General features: G+C 46.5%; 1 pseudogene; it reads right to left on the reverse strand.

Annotated features, from left to right (window-relative positions):
• Window positions 1-3,470: 3,470 nt before the first annotated feature.
• On the reverse strand, window positions 3,471-6,105 carry LOC123094262 (protein NRT1/ PTR FAMILY 8.3-like; annotated as a pseudogene).
• Between the last annotated feature and the right edge of the window lie 1,247 nt (window positions 6,106-7,352).

Consider the following 7,352-nt stretch of genomic DNA (forward strand, 5'->3'; position numbering starts at 1 on the left):
GTTATAGCATGAATAAGAGACAATTATCATGAACAATGAAATATAATAATACTTTTATTATTGCCTCTAGGGCATATTTCCAACACGGTGCTTGATCGGAACGGATCGTGAAGGTGTACGACTACATCAACCGCGTTGATAAACGCTTCCGCTCACCAATCTACAAGGGTATGTAGATGCTCTTCCCCTCTCGCAGCTATGCATCTCCATGGATAGATCTTGCGTGTGCGCAGATTTTTTTTTGTTTTCCATGCAATGCTCTGTCATGCTTATGACACTTCTATGAGGATAATTGTGACAAAAGACATATCATCATTGATATGGTGGGCTCCTACTTCTATGACAAAAAATCATGACAGAAAATGGGCTTTTCGTCCTGGGCTGGCCGGAGACACACCTGGATGACATTCTTTGGGCCGTTCATGACAAAAAAATTACGGTAGAAGCGAGGGCGAGGAGAATATCGGGGAGTTCCCGGTTACGGTGGGTGGTCGGGGGCGAGCGATGCACTCTGGTTTGCGTGTTTCTCTCGTACGCGCGTGTGTGCAAGGCGTTGGCTAACTGAACCCGAGTGAGGTGTTCGCTTCCTGAACCCGAGCGATCGCACTAGCTACGTTACTGAAACAATGCAATCAATCACTTGGTTGTTAACTGAAGCCGAGTGATTCATTTACTGCTTACCGAACCCGAGCGATTCGTTCACGGCTTACTGAACCCGAGCGATTCTTCGCTATTGCTGCTAACTGAACCCGATCGATCAATCGCTGCTGCTGCTTACTGAGGCCGATCGATCGATCGTTGTTGCTGCTTACATAGCCAATCGGTGTTGGGTTGCCTCTTGATGAACAGTGCTTGTTGCTACTGTGCGTGCGGTACGTAGAATGAGTCGAGGCGTGGTAAGTCGAGATGGTTGGTTGGCTGTGGTTGAACAGTTCCCGGTGGGGGTTGGATGAACATGACCCCGTGGTAATAGGTTGTTGCCGCTGGATGAACAGTACTCCGTGGAGGCTACCACACCCCAGCCGGTTGGGGGTGGATGAAAAGTACCCAGTGGAGGCTGGATGAACAGTAGCCCATGGATGAACAATCCTGGTGGAGGCAGGAGGAAGTCGCGGTGGATGAACAGTAGCAGGTGGAGGCTGGAGAAAGTCGACGGTGGATGAAGAATAGTTTGTGGAGGCTGGAGCGAGGTAGTCGACGGTGGATGAACAATAGCCCGTGGAGTCCCGTTTTGCGGTAAGCCACACTCCTCCCTATGAATAGGACCCCGTTTCGACCGTAGGCGCTCAAATGGAAGTCCGTTTCTTCCGTTTGCGGTACGCCAGATCCCTCCCGATCAACAAGACTCCGTTTCGGTCGTAGGCACTCGAACAAAAGTCCGTTTCCTCCTTGTTGCAGCACCCTTCCCGATGAACACGACCCCGTTTCGACCGTACGCGGTCGAACAGAAGGTCGTTTCCTTAGTTCTGCGGTATTCCAGACCCCGTTTCAGCTGTTCCATCGAAGCCGGTTGGCTCCCGTTGAATAGGATGCATTACGACCCAGCCGGTTGCCTCTCGATTAACACAACGTCGTTTCCTCCGTTCCGACCCAGTCGGTTGGCTGCCGATGAGCAGCACGCCATTGCTGTCGTCCGCTGCCTCTCCATGTACACGAGCCCTGGCCGTACGTATGCACGAGTACGCGTTCAAGTCCCCGCTCGTATGTACTACGTGGCCGTATTTTTTGCCCGGTGGCTGTACGTACGTGGCCAGGTAAGTTTCTGTTTATTTTGTTTTTCTTCTGTTTTTCTTTTATTTAATCTTTTGCCACTGTTTCAAAAATTCAAACTAAATTTAAACAATGCCAAAAATCCTCTGATTGTTTTTACGTTGCTTCATGGACTTTTCCAGAAACACATAAATTACTTCAGGGTTATTTGAAGTTATATTCTAAATATAAGAATATAAATTCAAACTCAAATACAATAGTGATTTAAATTCAAAGTCCAAAACAATTCTAAAAAATGTTCATAAATTTTGGTTTGATATATAGTTGCTGACAAAATTCTCAGAACAATTTTTAAGGCATTTTGGATTCATTCAATGCAATTTCAGGTTCTTGCCCTTTATTTAATATTTTTCGAGGGTTTTGAAAAATCCCCTCAACTCAATTTTCTTTGAATTTAACATGATGCATGGATGAAGATGCAACTATTTACAAACTATTTATAGGGTTGTGACAGCAAGTCGACACGAGGTGGCAACTTTACTTGTTAAAACATGGCACCTTTGTCGTAGTTTTTTTTTGTCAGAAAATTGTCATGTTTGCCAACCTCGCGTGAACTAAAGTTGTCATGAAAAACGATCGGATTGCCATGATTAAAATACGGACGTTCTAGATTTATCATTTTCGTATTTTTTAGATAAACATGATGAGTTGTCTAAATTTTGTTTTACCTTTTTTTTTACATTTTGTTCTACAATAAATATGAATTTATGCTCCATAATATATGTAGATAGATACAGAAAAAAAGCCATTACTGTATCCGTGTCGACACGGTTGTGCTCGTACAGAGGCCCAAGCCGGCCGTGCGGCCTCCGCACTCGCCATGGTGAGAGCGTGCGTGCCAGACCGCCGCCGCCGCCACCCTCGTGGAGGAGCGGTCGTCGCAACGGCCTTCGCCGCGGCCGCCACATGCTGCTGTCGATTGATGAGCATCACCGCCGCCGCATCGCGCCTCTCGGCAGCAGCCAGCAGGTTACTTTTGCCCTTTCCACGGAACGCGCCGAACGTGTTCGGCGATTTGCCTAGGAACGAACTGGCGCTTGAGATGCTCGCAAGAAGTTGCACCTGAGGCTCAGGTAACTGCAGGACTCGTATATGCTCATTAGAAAAATCCTGAAATTGTCATTTTTCTTAATGGTAGTTTTGGAACCCAACAGATTTTTTTACAAGGTTTGTATTTTGTGCAAATAACTCTGCAGCCATACCTACAGTTTATAGTTCCAGAGAAGTGCACAGAACAATTTTATTGCTCCCTCCGATCCATATTAATTGTCGCTGGTTTAGTACAAAGTTAACGATTAATATGGATCGGAGGGGTACCAGATTACATTCTCGAATTATTGTCCTACTAGATTATAAGCGGACGAGAAGCCCTACCTGAATATATTTCTCATACCTGCAAAGCAGCAGAAAAATCCCACTGCATAGGGGGTGGGGGGGGGGTACAAGTGGTAAGGTTTCAGATTACAGGGGAATCAGAGGTTCAGGTAGGGGATCCAGGCCAGCATGCCTCCCTGTTCGTGAGCTTTAGTCTACTGTCCTGGTACAATTGACTATGAAAGTAGAGCCTTAAAGACGATCAGAATATTCTATCACAACAACCCCCTAACTGGATCATCTTTATTAAAAGAAAACCACTCGGGGTCCTTTATTTTTTGCATGAAAAATACCACTTTGAATGATCTCATCAGTTAACCATACTCTGATTTGCATCAAATGATCTCTTGAAGTTGTGGGGGCATAAGCAGCTCATCCGCCCACACCAAAGAACTTATTTAATTTTGTCTCAAACTCTTCTCTTGGTTTGAATTTGGCTGCTAAGTACAGAGAATAGGCGGAAGTAAAACCATATATACAATGATAAATTGAAGTTTCAGTTTATTGTCTATCATTCTGATGGAAGTTAGGCAAATGCTGTGCGCCATCCACAGAAACTGCATAGAAGCCATCTTTGTTGTGATATGATGGGAAAGTCAGTAAGCTTCTGTCGAGTGTCCACCATTTTGTGTCAAGAAGTTGCCTTCTCTCTATACCTCATGGAGTAGTGCACGAACTGGGCCAGGTTCAGTAAGCTAAGAGCAGCCATCATCCAGAAGAAATAGTCCAAATGCCCTTCATTCAGATTATCCGGGATCCATCCAGGCGCATCACCGTGTGTGGTGGCCACCGCAACAACACTAAATACGAGTGCGTTGAAGTAAGCCGCGGACGCAACTGCAAGCTGCGAGAATGCTGCACAAAGGCTCTTCATGGTGTAAGGGGCCTCATCGTAGAAGAACTCTATCATGCCGATTCCTGCGAAAACCCCAGCTGCACCATGCATTACATATGCAGGCACTTGCCACAGAATGCTCACCGGCACGGGCACATTCTGGTCTGCCAGGCCGCTGGCTTGCGCGACCGCCAGCCTCTTCATCTCGAGCATTGCTGAGTAGACCATGGTCAGCATGGACAGCGCAAAGCCGTTCCCAGGCGCTGCGTCTGCGAGAAGCCCTTCGCCTTGCCAGTGTAACGCCGCACGAGTGGCACTAGCACAGATTCGTAGATGAAAACCCCGATAAGGACGCTGAACACGCTGACAATGGAGAGGGAGGCAGGTGGGATTGCGAACTGGCCGACATGGTTGTCCATGACCATCCCCTGCTCGATAAACGTCGATGCGGTCTGCCCAGCAACTGAGTAGAAGATCACGAACGAGGCCCAGACGGGGAACATCCGCAGCAGTATCTTTAGCTCCTCAACTTGGGTCACTGTGCAGAGACTCCATGAACACATCGGCAACGCCGTGCATGTCTTGTCTAACGGGGCAGCACAGTGGCAGCCTTGTCTAGAAACCTGAAGATTGCAATCACATAATTATAACCTATATATAAGAGGTAAGCTCTCGCACTTATAGACGCAGAAATTTCTGATATCTTATAGATGCAAATGACTTGTTTTTAAATGTCAAATTGAGACAATATGTTGACTTGAGTAATGCAAGAATTGAAGTACCTGAATTGATTCGTATGCTGAATATTGGGACTTGATTCAGGTGCAGATGACGAACTGGTGGGCTCGTACAAGGGCGATGTATCATCTGGTAGTTGCACATGCCGCTTCCTGACGGCCGCAACGAGCACCTGACAGATACTCGTGAATGGGCTTGCTCTCAGCTTCCTGAACCTGTACACTCTGGAGCCACCAACAAATACTGCTAGGCCCAAGGCCATGAGCACCGTTGGGATCGCGAAACCGAGCCCCCACCAACCATTGTCCTGCAGCCAAACAAGCAGTGTGCTGGACAGAAGGGAGCCAAGATTGATCAGGAAGTAGTACCAGTTGAAGAAGGAGCCCTTCTTCTCCAGCTCCGTCGGGTCCCCGCTGTCGAACTGGTCGGCGCCGAAGGCCGACGCACAGGGTTTGATGCCACCGGTCCCAAGTGCGGCAAGATAGAGTCCCAGGTACACCACCACAGCATGATGAACATCACCATGGTAGTAGGATGTCGGGACTGATGCTGAAACCGTGAGCACGAGCATCCCCTGTCAAATTTGCAGTGTTCAGAGTTGCAATTATCATTACAGAGATCTGGTGGGTTAGCTTAGCTGCGCTGTACTTACAATGGTGTAGACCGGAAGGGAAACAACCATCGTCCAGTATCTTCCCAGATATGTGTCAGCCAAGAAGGCCCCAATAAGTGGTGCGAGGAAGCATGCGCCGACCCAGGCAGAGACATCCCGCGCGGCGGCGACCTTGCTTTCGTGGAGCACGGTGGTGAGGTAGGTCACCAAGTTCGACGCGATTGCGAAGAAGGCAACACATCCGCAAAACTCCGACGCCTGAGATGTATGTGTTCAGGTGGTCAGCCAGTAATAAGAGAAGAGAAAAACAGGAGAAGTTTGCCGTAGTCAATTGTTGTTGTTTGGTACCTAAAATCATGTAGCACGCCCTCCAATTGCCAGTGCTGCACTTGAGAGCAGGCTGATTGTTGATGTCAACAGATCCATCGCCGGCGTATTCTGAACCTACATCCTACACCACAGTACCAGGATATCTAGTTTTGCAAATTTGAAACTGTAAATCTCTCGTGGAGGACCGACGAGTACTAGTGTTGGACAGTACCTGATTAAGCAGGGGTTGGAGATGAAGCAGGGGCCTCTCCTCGTCTGTTGCTGCTGCTTCCATGGCCGCGTACAAGATGGAGCAGATGAGGATTAAGGGATGGAGCTCAGCACCTAAAAATTACCTGCATGTGCTCTCGTCTACTTTTGGTCTGCTTCCAAATCAGTGGTAGGGTCACTAAGATATAGTAAAAAGGTGGCACGTTCATTCCAAATGGAGGGAGAGCGTGTGTTGTGACTGCATTTTCTGGTGAGTGAACTATTATTGAAGTGTCGATTTTAGCTACAGACACACTGGTGTCTCTATTCGCCTACATCAGGACCTACGGCCCCCTCTCTCTCTCTCTCACTCACTCATTAGCTACAGTGCTATTCTCCAACTTTTGTAGGAGACTAGGAGGTATTTTCTTTCTTTGATTCTGTTCAACACCAGTATATATGTGGACCTGACATTTTTTTATTTTTTTTTACTTTTGAAATCACAAGGAGCAGAGCACACACCGTTGCAAAGACCATCAATGGCGCTGGTGGTGACCTGAGGAACCAGTGAGTGACTGTCAGTCTGTGACGATTGATTGATTATGTCGGAGGGATGGTTAAAATAAAGAGATGCGACGAAAATTTGAAAGGTGGAGGGATGGCGATGGTGGTCCAGAAGATGTTCCCACCTGCAGCACGCAGCCAACACTATTGCCCACTATTGCCTCAGGTATTTGCATTTATAAGAGATATATGAATATATAGGATAGGAACACGTGTGCAGGCTTAACAACACTCATCAGAATTATCAAACCACCCTCTAAACTGGGAAGTAGGGAGTGATAAACAAAACAGGTGATGCTGTCCTGTCGTACTCCTTCCAACAGCTTTAGGCCCATCAGTTAATTCCATCTTTTACTCCACAATTTTACAGTAAATACTACCCATTGAGAAGAACATATGCAACCTATGAAATTTATTAGAGCATCTACAGCCGGAAGAGGTTTTGTAGCACCGGGGTGCTCCAGCCCCTATATGAATGTTAAGTTGAAAAAAATACCAAGAAAAGAAAACGGGATTTAGGGATATCGAACTTGGGTCTCCAATCTACTTTCGTGTGAAATTTCGTGAAAAGAATACCAGAAAACATATTTGTGGCAAAAGAGACGAAAAATTCCTATGTATAGAAGAAGCTGTTTGGATGGATTTTAGTCCGAGCTGTATTTCCTTCTCCATGAATATGTTTTCCGTTTTCACAAAACTTCACACCCAAAATCCAAATTATTTTGGTATTTTCTAAATTTAATATTCACATACGGGTGTGGTGTACCCAGAAGTTCCCATCTACAGCCATAGTTCAGAAATACGGGCCCCTATACATCTGCGAACACGCACATGAACAACACCCAGTCACCCCTAAAATGTCCGTGTCTAGAATTGTTTTCCTCGTTAGCAGATCCTCAAGTCCATACCATTTCATGCAACATTAGAATAACACACATA

This window comes from Triticum aestivum, chromosome 4B, assembly GCF_018294505.1.
Source record: "Triticum aestivum cultivar Chinese Spring chromosome 4B, IWGSC CS RefSeq v2.1, whole genome shotgun sequence".
Classification (NCBI taxonomy): domain Eukaryota; kingdom Viridiplantae; phylum Streptophyta; class Magnoliopsida; order Poales; family Poaceae; genus Triticum; species Triticum aestivum.